At 39.0% G+C, this 23,194-nt stretch overlaps 1 long non-coding RNA gene across 6 annotated transcripts in view; it reads right to left on the bottom strand.

Annotated features, from left to right (window-relative positions):
• Nucleotides 1-23,194, bottom strand: part of LOC144071559 (uncharacterized) — a 139,006-nt gene that overhangs the window by 61,177 nt on the left and 54,635 nt on the right. For 4 of the 6 annotated variants that reach the window (XR_013299664.1, XR_013299666.1, XR_013299663.1 and 1 more), the window contains exons 4-5: nucleotides 22,664-22,773; nucleotides 9,395-9,486 (exon numbers count right to left, since the gene is read on the bottom strand). This is a non-coding gene — a long non-coding RNA (uncharacterized LOC144071559). Of the gene's footprint in view, nucleotides 1-9,394; nucleotides 9,487-15,634; nucleotides 15,738-22,663; nucleotides 22,774-23,194 lie in introns of all 6 variants that reach the window. The other 2 variants (XR_013299668.1, XR_013299665.1) reach the window with 2 other exon arrangements.

Here is a 23,194-nt window from a genome sequence, read left to right as displayed (position 1 = left end):
AAGTACACTACTCAAGTCCTGAATAAAAACACATATATTTGATCTGATACAATAGTGAATAGGTCATACATCATCATCTAATCGGAGCAGTGGCACCGTAAAGAGTTCTCAACATTTATTATTATTATGGCACTCAAATTTCCTCACAGGCCTTTTTGTTTGTGTGAGCGAAAAGAAGCATGCCAGGTCAAGCCATTAAGGGGGGTGCCCTCGCGCTGGTTACATTTTCTCACAATTGAAAAGCGAGAGTGAGAGATTAGCAGACAATTGATTCAGCGGAGAGAGTGGTAGGGTGGGGCTCAGGTATACACAAATGATAACCCACACAGGTCAAGTATCAACATCAGCGACGCTTAACAATGATGGAGAAAAGTAGGAGTATGTTGGCTTTGAATAATGAAATTACATACGAGTTCACGCACAATGATTTCTCACACTCCGGGATGCAAAAAAATGCCCCGTTCACATTCAACCCAAAACATTATTTCCTTAATCAAAATAGGCTGTCAAAGTAGAGTTATACTTGAAAACCTTGCATCTGACCCAGGATTGGTAGCTTTTAAGTGTTTTCAAAGTGAGCGAAAGTTGTAAACTTCCCATGAGAATAAATAGGAATTTGTATTGGGAATTAATGGGAATAAACCAGGAGTTTTACTAACTTAAACTGCTCTTAAAATACAATATTTTCATGAGTCTGGTCTAAATCCAACAGATTATATGCAAGCACAGTTGAATATGAAAGCCTTTCTGTAATTATTTATTACCATTGGAAGTGCTTGGTAGAATTTGAAAATAAAATGGTAAAAAGATTTTGCATAACAGGACAAGTAAGAAACTCCATAATCAATCCAAATGATCCCCAATGTTCTTCGAGAGATGGGCAACAACAACAAAAAATGTCTTAACAGTTAATTATTATTAATATGCCAGTAGTTCACCTCACAATGCGCCCACGTTGAGGAGCTTGAAGAATGACAGAGTCAAGCCACACTCAAGTGGAGTCTATAGTAATTAAGTAAAGACACTTTAATAAACCACGATACAAACATCAAGCGCATCAGTTTACAGGATGCGCAGACATATGGTCATTATCTTTTATGGTGCTAATATAATCTATGGAAGCTCTCCCCTGTCCTCTTGAAGACACACAGTCATTATCATATTGCACAAGAGGAATCATTTGCTTGATTGGATCGAGCTTCAAAAAAAAAGAAAACAGAAGTCCAGTTAGTCAAATGAGGTTGTTTAATGCCCTCATTCATTAACAGTCTTCAGATTGATACCCGTGAAAAATTCAAAAATTGTCCTTCCGACACTTGCAGCAACAGCTTTAATAGTACAAGAAACCATTCCACCCATTTTCTAGAGCATTTGTCTTCTTTAGGATGCCAGGGGGGATCTTAAGTCCACCACAAGTGACTTTTTTTGTTGTTGATAATGACGACAGGGCCTATGTCCGATTATTATTATTATTCTGGGTAAGATGGGACTCCTCAAAATTTCCATGGTAGAAATCTGTCCTCGTCAAAAGACCCAATGACGCAAGAAGAAAACGGTTGAATAATGCCCAGCTACGACATTGCTTAATATTCCAAATACTATTTATATCAAAAGTCTTAAAGAAAATAATGGTACATTAACACTAACCGTTACTACTATTGAGGAATAAGTCCAACAGACTGCAGTCCATCACTAACCAATGCACAGACATTCTTCTTCTAAGGCTATAATCACAAAACATTGAGTGATCGTAAACTGATTAAAATGTATTTATTCGTTCATTTTCTGAACCGCTTATCCTCACAAGGGTCAGGAATATAAAACAGTCATTTAAGTTAATCAAGAGCTTCATACATAACTTTGAAATAAACTGCATGGAGACCATTGTAAACTGAGAACCATTAGTGATGGGGTTTGGTTCTACAAACATAAGGGTCAGTCATCACAACGATGGTAAAACTGCAAATTCTACTAACCTTTCACAACAATATCCTGCCAGTGATAGAGTCAAATGTTCAGACCACGCTTGTTTTGGGGAGTGTGTCCCCCTCACATTTAATAAAGCAAGCAGGCGGCACAAGAGTTTCCGTTGTTTCAGAGGCGGCTGTGCAGGACCTTGTTCATCTACCCAGCTGCTATTATTCTGTCAAGAGCGCCCGTGTTTTCCCGAGAAAAGGAAGTCATTTCATTTCCACCTTTTGTGTGTGTCTGAATGCGAGCGACGCTCTTTCAGCAATATTCACTCCATTCAACTCCCCTCTCCATCCGAACCAAAATATACAAATGTTCCCTCGGACGGCATGACTTGCCGGTCCCAGAGAAAATGGGAATTTCCTAAATTGGTGTACCTGTCAACACTAGCGGTTTCAGCACTTTTTCGTCTCGGCGGATTTCTGTCTCTCTCAGTCGAAATGATAGTCAGAGATTGAAGGCCAAGAAAATAACAAAAACTTCATCGTGACTGATGAGTTATCATGAGTAATGTAATATTTATATTTTTAATGGCCACTTATGTAGATTAAATTCTTCTTAATTCTTCTCTCACTGGTTGCCATAAACAGCAATAAAGGTCCAATCAATTCTAACTGGGAGGGATGGTAGTATCTTTCGATCGCTGCCAATGGGAGTAAAACATTATTCAATTCCAGCATTTCCAGTTGAAATGGATTTTAATGTCTATAACTGTCATTGACCAGGGAATGAGTTGAGGGTTACCGTCAACAAAAAGAAATCCTGAGGTAGACGGATATCGACAAATAATCAATCATTCAATCAAAGATTCATCGGAAGTTAACAATGGACTGCATGTAATTAATCGCGATGCCTTAGCACATACAACCCATCGTCATAGAAGCTGCAGTCTGATTATTTGAATTTTCTCATAGGTTGAGATTACTTGAAAATCAAATGAAATCATTATCAACATTTTTGCCCTACAAGTGTTTTTGGTGGGCTAATGATAGACTTCCATAATAACTATCATGAAATCAACATTTTTGCCCTACAAGTAATTTTGGTGGGCTAATGATAGACTTCCAGAATAACTATCATCTCAACATCAATGAAATTTCTTTTCAACTCGATTGCTTATCCAGTAACCTCCAGCTCGCAGCTTTTCCTTCACTGATGTGCACAATATATATGACCTGTCGTCCTAGCGGAGGGAAGCAGACACATTAGGAGCAATGACGCTAATAACATCCGAGTACTCTCTACGGAACATCAGCACACAGCGATGACAAACCTGTCACGAGGAGTAATCTAGAATGGGGTCGTAACATCCTCGAAAAACCATAGCGATTTGCTCCTCTTTCCGTGCTGTCCCCTTAATAATGGAGCACCCGTAAATCCTTTACCTGCCAGCGAGCTATGAGTTCACCCATAAAAAAACTGCACAATGTTACGGGATGAGACATGTCAAAGCAAAGGGTTGGATTCATCTTCATTTGGAAAACCCTTTATCACTTTGTTTCACAATATTTATGAAAATAATACAAAGTATCTATTACAATGACCATAAACTGTATTATACACCAACACCTAAAGGTGGAATAGTTCTGGGCAGATAGATCTCAAAGTTCAGAGCTTTGTGTACCGTTTGCCTGTTCTCTTTATTCTTGCCTGGGTTTTCTCTAGCTTAGTCCAATATTCCCAAAATATGAATGCAATGTTTATTAAAGACTGTAAATTACAGTAAGTGCAAATGTGAGCAATTTTGTATAAGAAGGTGCTGATTTGAAACGTGGCCTTAATTTCTTAAAAAGCACAGATTACTTGAGATATTGTGTCGACTACAGCGCAGACCATTATTTGCTGCAAGGTGGGTTTTTAACAGTTTGCAATGATAATAAAGATTACTTGGGACATTATTTATGTTAGCGCAAAGGCAACTACTGGAGGAAATACATATTGGGGTCATAATTCTATATGTAAGGGGTGGCATTTATTGGTTCACAGTGAAAGGGACGATTGCAGGCATGGTGTCTGTTGAATTCCTATGTTTAAGGAAATGCACACTTTTGGTCACTGTAAAGGTGTCGGACTTCCTAAAGAATTTATTATTCACACAGCTTATATATTAAAGAAATGCAAACACTGTACACTTCTTTTGAGTAGAGCCCATTATTAAATTGTGTTTTGGACGACAAAAGTGGAGAGGACTTAAGACTTGGTGTCTACGATTTAATAATATAGGCTAATTGACGCCCATTTTCTTTAATTTTTTTTTTTGCAGACTCCCAGTACAATATATTTTAACACCTTAAACAGCAACTAAACCCTTGATAATATGTTTTTGCTAAAGTACATAGATATTGTATGTGCCAGCATTTGTAAAAGGTGGTACTCAGATTGAAAAAAATGTTTGTGTACTTAGTATTGAACAGAATAATTAATCAATCTCAAGCGCAGAATGCCATGACAACTAGAGTTGCACATTTGACTGCTACTACAGCACATGTAGTAACCTTGGTTGATTAAAAATAGCAGGAAGTGCAATTTTGTAATATTGTCAGCATACAAAGAAAATGTTGCAAAATTGGCCCCCACGGCACTCTGTGGTGTGTTACTGTAATGTGTAGTTCAACATTCATCGTGGTAAATCGTATGACTGGGTGTTTTTGACTGGGGGCTGATAGTCCTCCCACACCGCAAAATAAAATAAAAAAAAATGATTATCAACTAAAATGATAGTCAAGTTTTTTAAAATAAACTTTAAATTTAAGAAAGAAGCATAAAATGAAGATATTCACAGTAAAGATATAGCTAACTTTTAAAAAGTGATATTTGTTTAAAGACTTGCCTACTCCACAATTTGAAATCTGCTATTTTGTAGTTGGCATTCATTTGTTTATGTGGGTGATAAAATCAGGGTCTACTTGTGGTGTAGAGTTGAGGCCACGATTTGACTCTGACATCTACATGAGCTGTGCTAGGGATAATTTTTGCTACCGTTTCCTTGAACTCAAACTACCTTAACTAAATGATTATTTACAGCCCATACAGTATATCAGCTTCACACATTAGATAGATGCAGGTATTAACAAGACATTAAAAATGACCTCACTATTTATTTGTACCTGTATCACCTCATACTGAGGACAATGTGTCCTTTATTAGCCAAATAGTGTACAAGATGAATGTGTTGTCTGAGGGAGGATGTAGGCTTCTCATGACAAGACATATGTGCGTGCATCAGGAGAAAGGAAAGGGATGTTTTGTCTCGCCAAACATGACTGGGATGTCAGCGCTAATAGAAAAGATTGGTGAATTGGGTCCCAATCCTGAGGCTTGCTGGTGTTAATCCTGCTCTCGATTGCTGCGCCGGGACCGCTTGTATTTACATATGCAGAGGATCCCGCTGTTTGGCGCACACCATTGACACGACAGAGCAATTAATCATCCCCAAATACTCCCGCCGTGCAACAGACGAGGCTCGCAGAACATGCTGCTACAGAGCGTTTTCGCATGTGTGAAGTGAGCGGTAAAGACCCCTTTTTTCCCAGAACAAACCTCCTCCCTAATCTCCTTTATTTTTCATGGGCCAGCTCTTTAGTTATTTTTTAGTCAACAAAAAGCATAAATCTATATGTGCCAAATTCAATTTGAAGTCACTATAAAGTGTATATTGCACCATTTCTCCAATTTAACATTCAATAATTTCATTATTATAAACATTTTTATCCACTGCTTACTTTTCCTGGACTGGACCGCAAATGATAAATCAGCTTCTCAAAGCAGATATAGTATGTGCTAGATGTTGGAAATGGAGTGGACCCTCATTATTTGCAGTGTTAAGGGACAAGTTTGAACAACTTTGCAAATAATGGACTTTAATTAGATTTGGGTGTGAATCCCATTTGTTTGCGCATGTTTTCTCCAATTAATCCACTTTTTCCTGAAAAATGCAGTCCTTTTTTAAATTAATTAAATTTCCATCTCTAGGACAGTTTAATGTACTGTAATGCTAACATATTCAAAAGTGTAATATGTTAGTGTCCAGTTAAAGCTGTACTTTACAGTATGTCCAACACACTTTTTCCTCTCTTTTTTTATAGCACCACCCCAGCAGCCAAGGGCAATGTGAAGTACAAAAATAACACCACTGGTTCTATGTGAACATCTGCTCCCTAGATATTTGATTTCCCAGACAGATGTTGGAGGCCAGCTGCTATCACAATATCATTTGTGTATTTGTAAAGAGGCCTCCCATTTTGACTCTTCTACTCTTGATGGTTTAGCTCCTCCTGTAATTCAGCTAACATTGTTGTCTATGCTCCCAAATGTATGATTATGTCAGTCATGACACCCACCCAACCACATCACACACAGGTACAACTAGAGAAAGTGGATTCTCTTTTGTAAGTCATTTCAGAGAGTGAAACTTAAAAATGTAGAAAAACAGATTTGGAAAAGTTCTTTTCTGACTGCAATGAACTGATTAGACTTATGACACAATATTGGGGAAAAAAATGTATCCTCTTCATTGGTTGGACTAAAAATCCAGACCCACTGCAAGGATTTTTTTAGACACCCATGCTCAAACATTATTTCTTGGGGGGACAAATACCCAGGAGACGGTCACTGACACCTCTCACAAAATGGCAAGCCACAGAAAATGAGTGGAAGGATACTGTGGGGTTGTGAAAGATGCAACAGCCACAGTCATAATGAGTCACAGATGACCTGGACCCAAACCAAACAGACTTTTAGCAAAGCAGGTGGATTGCACACCTCTCACAACACATATGGACAACTGAGCCTTCAATTGACAGATGAAGGATGTTTTATGAATATAGAAGGAAGCAAACCACACAAGAATCTACACAAGTGGTAGAGAATGCAAACTCCTAATATGAAAGTCCTGCTTAAAAGCAGAACCACAGAACTGTGAGGCAGATATCTACAAGGCTAATTTATTGGCCATGTTTTATTTCTTACTTTAATCCACATAGCCATTATTCTCATGTTGGACTTCCAAGTAAACACATCAATTGGGAGGGAAACAAGGTATCCAGCAGAGATATCTCATTGATAATAGAAACGCCAGCTCTCATTGCACTGCGTCGGAGCCAAGTTAGATTACTACTCAGCAGGTAACACTGCTGTTTTCCAATAAAAGTGTTCAGTTTGCAAAACAGGGGGTACCTTTCACCGTCTAGTAATAAGTTGCCGGAATCGGTGAAAGCATGCCTGGGGGGGTATTTTTAGCTTCTTTTTGACAATTCATTTACATGTATTACCACTTAAAGGTGGCCAACAAACACATGAAAAGTTGGTTCAATTCATTACCCAGTGGAGTTGTATACCATAGCTATTTTGTCCTCATTTTATTTGAAAACTGGATAAAAAGATAAGTTAGAAAAGATTAGATAATACAGACAAATGTCTCTTAAGTGACCCCAGCAGCCAGCGCTCCTGTTAGGGGGGCTTTAAATTCTCCCCTCCCAAGTTCGCCGTCGATTTGTTATCAAATCAAGCGTCGGGCGTCTGATTCATTGCTATTCAGCAGTGAGGCTGATTTATATGCAGAATGTAAAACAGATGCCTTATGCGATACATATTTATGGTGAGCCTTGCTCTCTGAGATTTATTAGAGCTTCTCTCATCGGGGGGTGCTGTGATGGCTTGTATTTCCTCACAGCTGCCAATGCCAAACTCATTAAAAAGAGGTGTGACTATTAATATACATTGTAATACTGACAGCTCCTAATTTATAACTCTCGTACATGGTAGTATTTAGGCTTTCAGTCTTTCCCTTTCCTCTTCATACATGCAGTCATCTTTTTTAACTTCACAATCCTTAAATGCGCTCATTTGTTCTAAAAAAATTGCTAATTATCTTTTCAGTCACCTAATACAATACGACAATGGTAACTTGAGAGACGAGGTTAATTTGTTAAACATAGAAGATAAACTTTCAGCACTGACATGATTGAAAAAGTGTCTATCGCCAAAGTGACATCTAGCGCCGTCAATGACAGCCGATGAGTTAAATGAATGAACTAGAAAAAAAATATGGTCAGTTTTATCTGATTACATAACGGTCTGGAGTAAAGGTAGCAAATGTATATTGAATGACTGCGTGATCAACAGGGAATCAATGTAGACAAAAAAGGATAAATATTGTAAAGCCCTTGAGATAACAAAGGCAATGGGGACCTCAGGGATGGTGAGGGGCTACATGGCCATTTGCACTTCAAATTTAAGGATTCTTTGCTCCAAAATGTTAAATACTGATGATTAGCCACCACTGCACCCGCCTAACCGCCCCCCATTTTGAGATCAACCCCCACTGGAGGCCTTTTCAACATCTCCACTGAGGCATTTGTGCGTCCTCTCTCTGCCTTTCTTCTGCTTTTAGCCACCCGGCCTCCACTTCACAAGGCGCTCGACAGCCCGTGGATGGCAGAAGAAGAAAACCTTCAGTTTGCCCAACGCCGCGGCTGTTAAGTCTTCAGCTAATTAGCAAAAACGGTGTCCATTCTTTACTTGTTCAAGCATTTCGTCTCAGAGGGGTGGGCGGGAGAATCAGACGGCAATAGGGTAAATAAGCCAGGGAGAAAAGAGAGCTGCGAGGGAGGAGATTCACGTGAGCGCTCAGCTGCGCTGTTTTCAAAACACGCTGCTGAAAGCCTCGCTGTTAATTCAGCCACTTTTGTTTTTAGACCTTTTGTGTTTGCCAGTTTGACCATATAACGTCATACATCTGCTGTATAGATTTCTCGGCCTCTTCGGGGGAGCCGTCGAGTCCCCCCACCCTGCTCGCTCGGGCCCTGGGGGCTCAAATTCACTGCTCGTCTGACATGAAAACACCTCAAGTGTGAGCTGCTGCTTGGGGGAAGTCTCACATTGCAGAAATGGGAATGGCAGGGACGTTTTAGTAACGTGAAGGCTCGAAAGATAAAAATCCTGGTGCACTTCAACAAACACGGCGCAGGGGTGTCTTGAGTTACAGGTCTTATTTGTTCAATGACTAAGCTCGCGTCTCAGTTTGGTCATACACCAAACCAATATTCCTTTATGGAGTAAATTGCCATTCCTTTCCGGCGCCCCGAAAAACACCAACAAACACAGTTCCCTTCCACGTTGAGATACACGTTTAATACCAATAACTCTGCAAAGTCTATCCCGTTGCAATCAAAGTGACCAAAGGCTGACTATTAACGGATTCTGTAGATTAAATATATATCATATATTAAAACATTATCCTGTTATTTAGAGTTTAATGTGTGATTTTTTTATCCCCTCCCAATCTGGTTTGAAAACAGACATGATTTTAGAGTTGTAAATGATGACACTGGTTATTATTTATGATGTATTTTAAAGACAAAGTTCAGAATGTGTAATTGGCTGTGAGAAATCTTTTTTTGAAAAATACATTTAAAAAACGTACCTACTTTTGTTCTTTCTGTATTTCCCAAAGTCTTGATGCCCCATGTCCACCAGCGTTTGATCGTGTTTAGGCCAACCGAGGCCTCTCTTGCCCTGCCAACCAAACACAGTCATTTTTGAAAAGAAGTGTACATTACGTCATCTTAACTGCAGGCTAACTCAAAAGAATGGGTTCATAATCACATAAACATGTGCGGGACTACAGAAAAGGGCTTTATACACCCAAATACACAGTATTTCATGTCAAGGCTGTGCTAGGTGTAGGAGAGGAAGCTGACATAGTAAGTTGCAGAGGCTCACAGCGGTACAACAAAGCGGGAAATTAACAGCGTGGAAACTTAATAAACGAGTTGTTGCATCGCGCCACAAACGCCGGGTGATTCCCGCAGGAAGGGAAAGGCTAAGAGCGACGGAATGACAGCGGCGTCCTCCATCTGTTAAGGCAGGAAATCGCGCTGGGGTGGGGAGGCAGGCGCCCAACCGCTGGGAATGGGAGCGAGTCAGAGTTCAGCAATTGCTATGGAAAAAAGGCCAGCAAGTACCTACGTTAGGGCAAGGCAAAATCTAAAAAGACTTGACCCCTGTCCACAAAAAAATGGAATGGCTTACTGTATATATTTTTAATGCTGTCTTTTTGAAGCATTTTTTTAATTGACTCAATAACATTCACAGTGGTCTCTTAAGACACATTACCATAATTTTGACATTTTCAATATTCCATCTATTGTTGAGCCAACGTTTTGGGGAGGACTATTTTTTAGCAAGTACAATATTACAAACCCTTTTTTCTTATCAAAAGACAATCCCATATTTTTTGGGTGAGAGCGAGAGTTTAAATCGGATTAATGACATTTTCATTCATTTCATTGGGCAAAGATGATTTACCAAAAGTGGTTTTAGCGTTGGGTATCCTGTCAGTGAAAAGCAAACCAGAAAAAAGTGGGGTGGGTCACTGTACTTTGCTTGGACTGTATCAGGTGAAGCAAGGTTCATTCTGGTGTTTTCTGTGCCTTTAAATTCCCTCATGGAGTAAGGCTAAATGTTTCTTCTACGGCGCACTAAAAGGTAGAGGATATATCTAAGAAAAAGACAAAGTGGGACCAGGCTGGTAGGCCATCTGAATTGTGCACTACTTTGCTGAAATGGGAGTATCTATCAGACACACATGCTATTAAACCAAGGGCAGCCAGAGAAATTCCTCACGTGATCGCCCCGTAACAGCCTGCCACCAAAATGGAGGCTGCGCCGTACGTCACTTATATGGAGCAATAAGCAACTTCCAGAAAGGTGCTAATAGAGACGCTTAGCTGAGCTTGACAAATCACACACATGCATGCGCGCGAACACACACCCATAACATACAGGGTCACGCACAATAAGTTAAGTGCATGCCATAAGGAAAACGTATTTTAAGCTTTAAAGGCGGAATAGAATAAGATGAATCTGACAATGCAAATGTAATTACAGTACAGTATTGAAATTGAAACAATATAGTTCTAAATTGTGGATCAATGTGGACTAAAAAGCAAAGTGTGAGGTAAATTTATCTTTCAGGGATTAATTATTGGTGTAATATATTAAATCAGAATTATAAAAATCATTGCAATGGAATGGCGTTTGTGTAAATATGTAAGAAGCACTCATTAATTGTAACGATTATAATACAGTGGGTATATCACACTTCTTATATTAGTACCACTACTATTACCATAAGATTATATAATAGATAGATATCAATTGCTCTGATAAAATAAATAATTTAGAACGTAAAGAAGTTATACAAGTTAAAGAAAATAACCAAATCATTGCAATATAATTATTAATACTGACAAAAAAAGTAATGCTCACAATGATACAATTTGACAACATTTTAAGAAAATTGTATTTAAGGCAATTTTTTTCAAACCCATTAATTGATTCCCAACATGTTCTTCCATTTCATGACATAAACTAGACTAAATCTTTGTTTCCAACTGTTGCTATAGATACAACAGAATAGGTCATGGCTTTCTGTTAGTACATCAGATTTGTGATAAATGAAGATCCAGATTTCAGACTCCTTAAGTAAATTTGGGTTTAATCACCATAGTGATGTTTTTTTGGGTGGTTTGTCGTCGGATGTTTTAAATGTGAAAAGTTGGAAAACATAGATATGAATTTTGCGGCTGTGCTCTCACATGCAGCAGCAGCCTGGAAGCAGTGTGTTGGCCTGTGCACACAATTGCAGCCTTGTTTCTGCAATTGTTCGAAAATTGCTGAATGGCCTGGCGGTTGGCAGGTCTGTTATGTTTTCGGACTTTTTTGTGGCGTGTGCCGAGTCTTGTGACCGACGTCCACAGGATTCTGGAGCCTACTAATGACCAAAATGGACCACAAGTGTTAATAATGCTGATGAGTGGTCCCGTCTAGGCAATACACTGACAAATTCTGTGGTTTTGTTGATTTTACTTGAACTTGAGTAATATTCTAGTTTCTTTAAGTAGAAGCTTTTGCTGCTCTTACAATCTCTGGCGCTTTAACGTCTGTTTTTCAGGGAAGTGGGATTAGGCATCTGGAAAACTTTGAAACAGGAGCCATGGGCTCACTTCAGAAGTACAATATGGCAATGTGTGAAGGCAAGGGAGGGCAGTGGTGGTATGGAGGCGGACACGTCCCTATGTATGCAATGATTCAAGAAATAATCATTGTCCTTGCGAACATGGGTCAACTCCAAGCGTCTCATTCTCCTGGAGGTCAGGAACAAAAGTAACAGTGTGACTGCTCCCCCTGCTGTGCTGGCTTCTGCATTGCTTTGCTTTCTATAAGAGGCAAACGAAGCCTTCTCATTTGCATGGATCCAGCCCTCAGGTCAAAATCAACAAAGTGGAAAGGAGAATTGGAGACACGAATAATAAAAGTGTACCTTAAAAAATCACGTTTTAAGAATTATGTTGTGTATGGTTGTACATATAAATGATCTAAAAATTAATAATGATTTGGATCAGAATAACAGTTTGTGATGAAAACCAGAATTTTACAGGACAATGTTGTCATTTTCCACCAACAGTGTGATGATAATATATCTGTAATATTACAAAATGTTTTGAGAAAGTTATTTTTATTATAAACTTGTTAATGATCTCAATCATGGCTTCTGCACCATGGGTCTGTTTCCTATAGAGTAAAGGAGTGATTGTGAGTATATGTGTCCTGTCCTGGAAATGATTGGCCAATTTAGAGTATACTATGTTTTACTTAGACTCAGCATTTTTTCTTATAGGTTTTAAAATACTGTCAATAACTTATCTTGATGAAACTACAATTTATTGTTCCTATAAATCTTGATATGCTACAATATGTACCGTATTTTCTGGACTATAAGTCACACTTTTGCCATGCAACTAATACATAAGTGTGACTTATATTTTATTTGTTTTCCTCCTTCTGACCACAGATAGCCTGTTAAGTTGTTTTTAGGTATAGTGATGAAAAAACTGTTATGCTAATAGATGCCTATTTGGCCTGTAGTTTTCCATTTTACCATTGCTACTTTAACGCATGTTTCTTCTTAGTTCTGGTTTAATAAAAAAATGCCCTCCCAAAAGTGTGACTTACATATTGCTTTGCCATTGACTATTTCAGGGGATTTTTTCACAAAAAAGTAGACAATTCTCGTAACACTGCAGGGAAGCATTGCACAACCCTTGCTTGCAGTATTAAAAAAAAAAAAACAACAATATCCTGCATTCCGCCCAAAGAAAGAAAAGAGAAATTTGTCTTGGTGGAATAATATTCTGTAGTGAAGCATGTATAAGCGCTTTTCAAGGCTCCTCAGTATCAAAAAGCACACAAAGGGGCTCCCCTACTCACAGACACACACACACATGCGCACTGTACAAGCGAACACCCACTCCAACACGTGTAAAGACAAAATGTACTCCTCCTATTTCAGAAAGCTCATAAATCACGACGGGGTTAATGCTCCACAAAATCCCTTCCCCATCCTTTAAGTGCTAAATCATCACTTTGTGGCGAGGCTGGCAGGAAGCACAGAGAGAAGACAAGCAGCCTCTCAGGACAACGTCTAACTGACTTGTTCCCTCCGTCAAACATGTTTGCCTTGCAAAGAATTAGATCAGTGGTAGGCTCACTTTTGTGGTCAGCGGCCACATTTGATTTTTGGACTTGATAGTCAGTTAGGGTCATAGTACATAGATCGGGTTGGTCAGGAATGATTAAATCAATTAAGAATATGAAATTATTTTAAGGGTCCTTTTTCTTTTATCTTAAAATAGTTTATCCGACACTTGTTTAGTTTAAAACGTATGACTATTTTACTATTTTTAAACTTATGAAACAACAAATAAATTATAGTATTTGAATGTGAACTAGTTATTTCATGAGAAAAATGCATATAAAAGTATAGAATTACATTTGAGCCAACTTCTATTAAAAAACACGCAGAAAACCAACATGTTAATTCGTCAAGTGCAAATTATTTCATCAAAAATATATTTATAAACCTTTATTTCCCCTAAACTCTTTCCACTGTTTACAATATACATCAATATTTTAATTACGAATTCATTCTTATATGTATTATAATATTTCATGTTTTTAATAAAAATAGTTTGTATTATTAAATAATATTATTGTAAGTAAAATGTTATAAGCACTTAAATATTATAAATATTTTTTGGGGAAAATTATATAAAATATTATAAATATAAATAACCCATATTTTTTGCTATATTATTTACAAAAATAAATTAACGTACCAAATTAAGGTAACATTTGAAATTCTTTCATGGGCCGAGTAAAAGAATTAAGATGGTGCTAAATGGCCCCGAGCCATATTTTGCGCACACTTGAATTAGACACCCTGTAGGTCTCAACCTGCGAGTTCTTGAATCCTGGCTGCAACCTGACCCCATAGCCAGGTGTATGGCTGTGGGTCAAAGGAGCTGCGAAATCAACCGCAAAACCCTGACCCCCCTTCCCCCATCACCTCCTCTCAATAAAACCTTCCCTGTTCCAATTAACTCTTTTAAAGCCAACACGGCTCCCGTGTACAATTATGTGTTACAAAGTGCACTGAAAAGCCTCATATTCCCTTGATTGTAGCAGCCCACACAAATGTCAGCTAAATGAAATGTGTAGTGTGTATTTCTAATAGAGAGCATGTTAATGGCACGACAACCTTCCCCCTACCGCTCTTCAAACCCCCCTACCCCCATTGCCTTCGCCCACCTAACCGCCCGCCTTTGCTTTTACTTTCAAAATAATTTACGGCCCCTTTAAAGCACCCCGTCATCTGCAGCCAGAGACCCATAACCATCCTGCGAGTCGATCATTTACCCGCCGAACTCCTAAGTGTTACGTGTTAATGGGGAAGGTGAGGGAAAATGGGGGTAGACGGGAGGGTGGGGAAGGATAAGGGCCGGTGGCGCGGCGCTTCTGGAAAACACGAGGAAATAACTAACAGCTCCACAAGCAACAGATCATCCCTGCACAGACGAAAGCTTCATAAGACTGTCAAGACTGCAGTGGTTAAATCCAGTTAGTAGGTGCCAAGGGGACACAATTGCAGTACTAGAGTGCTAAAGTCTTTTTGTTGCCATGACTAGACAGCGAGAGTCACGCAAATTAATATGAGCTTTTATTATGTATCATTAACATTTGTTAAAACTAACTGGCATGAAAAACTGGTGCAAGGGTTTATTGATGCTTGGAGCCTTTCTTGCAATTCTAATACGCCATTGTTGGTATATGGCTTATGGAAACATTCCAAAAGACCGCTATTATAAATAAGACAAACAATTTTTCACACTCACAATCAAGCCTATGGAGAATTTAGAGGAGAGGAAGCCAGAGAACCCGGAAAAAAACCCACACAGGCACAGGGAGAATATGGAAACGCCCCATCGGAAGGCCGCAGGCTGGGATTGAACCGTTGGATTCCGAACTTTGAGTCAGACACGCTATCCTTTTATGTACCCTGTCGCCTATTTTCCTTTTTTTTGTACATCATATTCCCTCGCTATTTATGCAAATAAATTGGTTATATTTTGGATATTTGAATTGGGTTGGTAAACCAGTTCATTGTGTGTGTACTATTTATTTGCCATTTTAAACATGTCCAAGAATAACAAAACATTTCCCCAAATACAATCATATTTTATACAAGGTCATATCTGAAGCGAGAGAAACGGTAAAGTCATTAGAGGTCTGATTAGTTTTGTATTTGTAAAGCATTCCTCACCAGAAGGTGGCTTTTGACTCGAAGAAAGTCTACAAGTGGTCTGGGAGGCGTATTAATTGCTCCAGCATGGCCGTACAACACACAATGTGTTTGGTGGGTGTTTCTGGTAAAGAGAATACAAAAAGGCTTTGTAACATTTTAGCTGGAGCCGCTGCTGACTCAATTAGGGAAGGAAACCAAAATAAATACAAATAAGCTTTTGTCTCTTCTTGATGTTACAAAATTCCTTTCTATGAGATCTTGTTTCTAACAGTATAGGCATATGCTGCCATGATTCATACGAGGTCTAAATCCTGCATTGACAGTGGGAACAATGCCATGGCTGTAGAGATTGACCCACTGTCCTCAAGCGTTTTCTTGTTCAGAATCTTAAAGTGTCACAATACTAGAGTAGAACTATATCGTCGGCACGGTGACAGAGTGGTTAGTGCCTTGGGCTCACAATTCTGGGGTCAAGGGTTGCTCCCGGGTGTGTCCTCATTCATTGAGGGTGCGCCTTATAATGCAGTGCGCCTTATAGTGCGGAAAATACGGTATTTCATTTTTCCACTTGACTCGAGAAGAGACGAATCCAAATCTCACTCATACCTAAAAAATTTGGCTTGCAGACGAGGCATAAAAAATGACCACATGACGGCTCATAAATTCCAGAAAAATCCCTGACTGTGGTTAGCATAAATGCCTCCATAAAGAAAAGCTGAAAATATAAAAACACAATGCATATCAGAACTCAAGACTCCGACATGTTAATCATGTGACCGCTGTACTGTAATGTTGAGTCCTATTCCATCAAATAAATGTGTCTTTAACAAAAGGAGTGCACGCTGTCACTCTCACACTGTCTTTCACTCAAAGGGATTTCCTTAGTGAGGCCAATTCCAGCATGTACACACAGAGTGACCCATGACCATGACCGTGCAGGCGGGGTCACTGGTCCAGACTTTTTACAGCCTTGTCTGCCCCCTGCCTGAAATAGTAAGTCGGCTAGAGCGGTAATGAAAAGCATCCAATTATGATGCTTAGGACGCTTCTGCTATTGGTGCTGCTGTGTTGCCCTCTGGACTGGATATGACAAAAAAAATCACAACAATGACAGCCAAATAACAGAGATGGGAAGAAAATGAAGCAAGTTGAAGGGAGATGGGAGCAAAAGGTGACAATGGATTCAAATGTACACTGAATAAAAGAGCAATTTAGCACCTTTATGGGTTCTGAGGTCTCGCGCATCGCACCGGTTAGGGTGAACCCCTGCTGCGACCTTTTAGAGCAAGAGCCTTGCAACATGCCACTATGTGAGAAAACGATGGGAAATAACTCACAAACCATACTAATATATCATCTGTTTTGGAATAACAAATGTGGAAAAGGTGAAAATTTCATGATCCACAATGTAGAATAAAGAAATTCTAAAAGTTTATTTGATATATGCAGTGGTTTCAAAGTGACAGTTGACCTTGCACTCGGTACAGTGCCGGCAGGTACATGCAATATGATTTTAAAGACATTGACTGATTTTAAATGATAGCCCTTCAAATATTACAGTGTCTGCATATTGACCATAGGAATAAGTATGTGTATGAAATATTTCTCTGTACGTGGTATTAACAAGCTAATAGTCATAAGTTTACCATCACAAATTCATAAAGGTCTTAAATAGGAGAAAAGCCTCTTAAAAAGAAAGATATGATAAAATGCACCATAGATTCCTTTGACAACTTTCATTATCAAGTGAAATTCCCAATACTGCTGCACATAGTATTTCCTTGGTAATGTGCTGGTTTTTTTGCATGTACAATTGTCATCTTTGGGAGAACATTGAAGCCTCGTTGCGAGTTTATGTAGAACCTCAAATGATTACTTTGGCTAGACTCTAACATCAAAATCGCAGGCTGTTCATGTTGGACAGTTTTGCTCTAAGCTCCGGTAGTTAAGAAGTCATTTGTACTTCAAATAATAGACAAAAAATACACTGGGATTTATTGAGGCTGACATGTGGTTTCTAACAGCCCACCCACTCTCCCCTCTGAACAAAAAGAGGAGATCTCAAAGCAGGGGGATACGCTGTTTGATCGTACTGTATGTGCTCAGTCACTGCACTGTCATGAAAGAGCTCTTCAAAATCTGACCACCAATTTCATGGCAAATTTCCACTCCTGGAGTACATCTGTTTCGAGAATGTAAAATGAGGGGGGTGGCTACAAGATTCTATGCTTGTAGGTTTATCATTCAACAGAGGGAGTTGTACAGTGGAGCAGCGGAATGAGTTAAAGAGGACAAACTCTACTATTAGGAATACTACTTCAGCAGAAGTACCTTTACTTACTCTGCTGAATGACAATTGTTGTTGTTTTTTCTGCTCAGGGTATTTTGATGAAAACATGTCACAGATATGCTAAGACACCATTTCAAATTGTCACCAAAATATGCAAACAAGGTCTCCTCTTAACGCTGTTATCCGTAAGGATGCTTTCAACGGACTCGATTTACAACAATTTAAGAAGTCGCAGCTGGCTACTCTGACAATCCAGGACAGTGATGACAACCAATAAAAAGCATGTCAGCTTTGCTCATGACCAGGGGTGTCAAAGTTAGCTTTGTGTCAAAGTGTGTGTGTGTGTGTGTGTGTGTGTGAGGAGGGTGTCACCCGCAGTCTCCACTGGAAGATAAGTGCGATCCTTGAGGACCTTCATGCGCGAACCTGCCAGCTTCCTGCAGACACCTCTTCCTCCCCTCGCTTCCTCGTGTTATCGTAGCACGGGGCGTCTAAGAGCGGACCTTTTGTGGTCGGCAGCCCCCTGTCTTCCGCCAGCACACGTGTGCGTCACATTATCTGCTGCAGGGCCCCAGACGTGGCATCCTGCCGGGCGGGGGTAGAGTCCTCGCAATGGCGATGGAAACAGGAAAGGGAAGTGAACACAAGCAGCATCGGGTGAGAGAATGGAAGGAACAGCGTACAATATCTCTCCGAGGTCTGCCGTCCATAACTTATAAACAACAGTGTCATATTTTCGAAACTGGAAAAGAGTTGAGGGGAGGGGCAATCAAAACTACTGCTGACTGTCAAACAATACAAGCAAGCATTCTCCCTCCTAGAAGAAATTCTGCGCTACTTTTTCTTCTGTCTATCTGCCAATGTCAGGAAGATTAGGAAGAGTTGGAGTATGTTCGGTTTGTGAAAGAAAAAACGACCTTTGCAGCAAGAATCTAATAGCATTTCTTCATAATTTAAAAGGTGTGTATTAAGTCTCACTCAAATCCGGTTGTCGTACATCACACGATAATAGCTCGTAATAAACTTTCAGCAACATATGATACTGGAGCCTTAACAGACTTTGAACATGAGGTGGGGAAACTGCTCAATTTCAGCCTTATCCTTCTCTCTGTCTGTACAGTCTTGAATTGGCTACCATTACATTTTAGGTCACAATTATGGTGTTATCGTAAATATTGGATAAATTTAACCTTTATGCTGGCCGGCGAATTAGCAGGGGCGTGAGTGGAAAAGTCAAGTCAGGCTAAGATGTGACTGGGTACACTTAACGGGGCCGGAAGCTCTTATTTCAATGGATGCCTGACTAAAGCTTGACTTTGAAATGTTTGATCCGGAGGCAATGGCTGTGGCATTTGACATGTAGCAAAAAAAAAAAAAAACTAAAACAAAAAAAACAGCAGCACGTCAGACCTCAGGGGTCACAGGGATCATTTATCACGGCTGAAAATAACCGGTAGCTAACCACGATTTGGGGAATCTAAAAGAGGCCTGACGTGAGCAGGTGCCCTGAGGTGCAACACAGACAGCTACAGAGGAGGTCAGCGACCTCGGACCATGGAGAACGTCTTCAGCTTTCTCCACTTTTTTTCCCATTTAAACCGCAGGGCCTACTTCCACTTAGCAAGACGAATCCTTAGCTGAAAATGTGATGAACAATGTATGTGTGTGTAAAATTGCTCCACAAACGACGTTTACTAAGCCCTAAATCATTCATTAATCATTTCCTTTATAACCTTTGCTCCAAATCCGCGCCAACTTATTTTCTGCTGTAACTTACTCAACGGAAAACTTTTTTTTTTCATGGTCAACTCTGTACTCAAGTGCTCGCTAACTTTTGTTAAGCCAGGGCATAAATAGAAACCATTAAAAATACCACAGCACAGTATCAAACTTCTAATTTTACAACATGTATACTGTATACTGAATACTAATAATAAGGATGAGTAACAGAAACTACGATAACAAATGTCCAGAATTGCTTATATTAATATGGAATAGATAAGGTAAACTATCATTTCCAGAACACAAAGCTATATTTTACCAAATTGCCTTAATTAAATACTCTGACTTACAATAATATTAAAAGATATGATATGGATAACCTTTGTGTTTTTTAATGAACATGTAGGCCTACTTCAGTGATGTATTTCACTATTGGTCATCATGATGACAACAGAATTTACTTATATTTCATTCACCTATATTTTAGAGTTGCTAACCCACACTAAACCAGCACAGCATCTTTGTTAACAAGGGGGAAAAGTAGTAAAAGTTCATTTACCACAATGTCAGCTACAAGAGTCGCTTTCAATAAACCTTGAAGGAACTCTTAGGGCAAGACACTAACTCCTTGGGTTTCACCGAAAAGAATGCCATCACCGGTGGTCTTTGTGACATTAAGTCACCAGGACCATATAGAATTACTCGAGTAGCTCACAGAAGTCAGGGCAGAAAAGCCATGGGCCGTGTGTGTGACACCAGCAGGTGCTCTTTATTACCGCATCACCTTTGGCACTGCAAGCCCGGCACGGCTAATGAAAATGTTTGCTTTAACAAGCACGCAGTAAGATTGATATCTTGTCCTACTTCTCCCGTACACCTGCACAGTCCAAATAGATCAAGATTAGATCAATTAAGAGAGACTGGTTGGCAGAGGTGATGATTTTCAAATTTGTGTTTGTTTATGTGCAATTAAATGCTTTGGAAAAAATAAGATTGGATAATTGTTGACTTGTTTAAGTGTAGCATGCCTTTATATGGGATATTTATAGGAGGATGATACATAGGGGGTTTATGCACTCTTCCATCGGCAGGCCGTGAGAGGTGCCGATCAGGGTTAAACATATTCATTGCTCCCCACCTCACTACCTATACATTGGGGTTCACAAGAGTGTGGGTTCCAAGGGGCCTGAATGTTATATTTGCTTAGCTAAGATCTCTAATAATCCATGGATCCACTTGAATAATTCTTCTGTAGCAGCACCAAAGTTATTCTCTTGACAACAAGTTGGTATTTACAAGGAAAAAGTGTCCAGAGTTTTTGGAACGCTAATACAAAGCAAGGATGCATTTGCGTTGGAGCACACGAGAACTCAAAGATTGTTGTCAAAATTGAGTCAGACACTAGGAGTGAACATAAAATGTCTGGAGTTGAAACTATTCAATGGCATTGAACATCATTACTGTGTACTGTGTATAAGAAAAAGTAAATAGTACACTAATAAAAAGTAAATAGTAAACTTAATAAAACATTTCCATAGAAATTGATATTTTTAGTGGGAAGAATGTTTGGTTTGAAAAGGGAAATAACACAAGGCCGTTAAGAGCCCTCTTAAGAAACAATGTTTTTGTGTTGTGGTTGTGTGTGTGTGTGTGTGTGTGTTGCAAGGGAATGAAAAAGAGTGCAAACGACATAGACAGATCAATACGAGTCAGGAAATAAGGTAGAAAAGGTTATTTACTTGACATTGATCTGTTGTAGCAGCGGCAGTGTTTGCCCTGTTTCTCTTTTGTTAACCTCTAATCCCGAGTATACTCACAAATGACAGGTTGGGGTGGGGTGGGGGAACGAAAGGGGGACGTGGTAGGGGGGAGTCGACTAACAGGTGTGAATTATGGATCCAAGGAGGTCACGGAACCTCTGCCACCGACTGGCGCCTTTACAGCTCCAGACATGAAGAAATGCAGTTAGAAGTAAGAGTTCAGGGGACAATTTGAAAGCTATATTACGTATATAGTTATAATGGCAGGTGAGTACATGATAAAATGTACATATGGAATTAGGTGTACCAAGGAGAAAACTAGCAAATAGAGGTCAGAAGGATGCTTGATCAACATCCAGAGTAGAGTACAAAAAAATTCTCATTTACAATCTACTTGGAGATAGTTTTTTCCCCTCCCCAATCTGTTAAGAAATTAGAAATTAGTGATCCAATCTTAATAATAGAAAATGATAACATAGAAAAACCTGTTCTTGATATCTGCTTGCAACTGGAGTGAAAGACCACAATAAGAGCAGTAAGGTAACGAATGGTGATGTGGGTTTGCCACTCAATAAAAATCGATTAAAATGTTTTAAAAAATCACTTGTTGCTTCAGGCAAGTTTTAAATATTTGCTCTGTTTTTGTGTGTATGTTTTGCATTTTAAAATGGTTACCAGGTGGCTTTTGGTCTTTTCTTCAAGCCAGCCCAATGCACCTATATGTATTTTGGTCAAGAGACTTGTAATATTTTGTTATTAGTTAGTTAGTTAGTTATAATAATTCTAATGTTTTAGCATACAATTAAGTAGAATGTATTCTTCCATTTGCATTTTTTTAAATAATGTATCAAATCTTTACTTAATTTACTGTAAGAAACTTAGAAATAAATAATTTTAAATGTAATGCAGAATATTTTAATAAACAATTGGTGAATTATCATTCAAATTATTATGAAAAAAACTATTGCTTAAAAAAAAAAAAAATATTAATAAAGATATAGAGTGAGACTTTTTATAAACCTCTTCTATGAATGGCGTGGCCATTTTAAAAATCAAATGTTGCGTTTGAACACGAGAATTTGGCATGCTCTGCTCTAGTTGCCAACTAACGTTGAAGCTGACTTGTTAAGGAATTTTACAGTTAAAATAGGTACGCCTGAAGTATATCTAGGACAAAGCACGGTTGCTGAAAAACAGTGGGAGCTGGCCCAAACCCAGCCGACACTTCCGCGCATCCATCACGTTCCTTTTTAAAACCGTGAAGATGGCACATACCTGATGCGCTGAATCGGGGGGAACTATTTGTCCATCCATATGCCAGCACTTGTAATCGCTTTTTCAAGAATCTGCCAAACATGGCCCATTGCCAAGAAGGACCACATGTTCTAAAGAAGCAAAGCCAAGCAAATAATTTATACTCAGGAATCCATGTAGAAAATGTAGTCTAGTTTACGATATGAGAAACTTTTAAGCATAATAAAACATGTACTCTTAAATGATACAACACCAGAATTTTAGTATTTTCATTCATCATCAAAACAAGGCCACTACAACTGATTGACTTTAATTTGTTCAATGTACTAACAGAATTGTCCTTCTCACGATTACTCATGTATGACAAAAAAACTCCCCTTCCTTTGTTTTACCTCTTTGTATTACAAGCAAAATGGTTTGAGCAAAAGATGCCAATAAAAGGTATACAGCATAGCACGAAACCAAGCTTGTTAAAGAATTAAAAACACTAAATGCACATGTAGAACATATCCGTGGTAGCTGTAAAAATATGGATTTATGTTTCTGGGGTTA

Source organism: Stigmatopora argus, chromosome 3 (assembly GCF_051989625.1).
Source record: "Stigmatopora argus isolate UIUO_Sarg chromosome 3, RoL_Sarg_1.0, whole genome shotgun sequence".
Taxonomy (NCBI): domain Eukaryota; kingdom Metazoa; phylum Chordata; class Actinopteri; order Syngnathiformes; family Syngnathidae; genus Stigmatopora; species Stigmatopora argus.
This window is presented reverse-complemented; position numbering and strand designations above follow the sequence as displayed.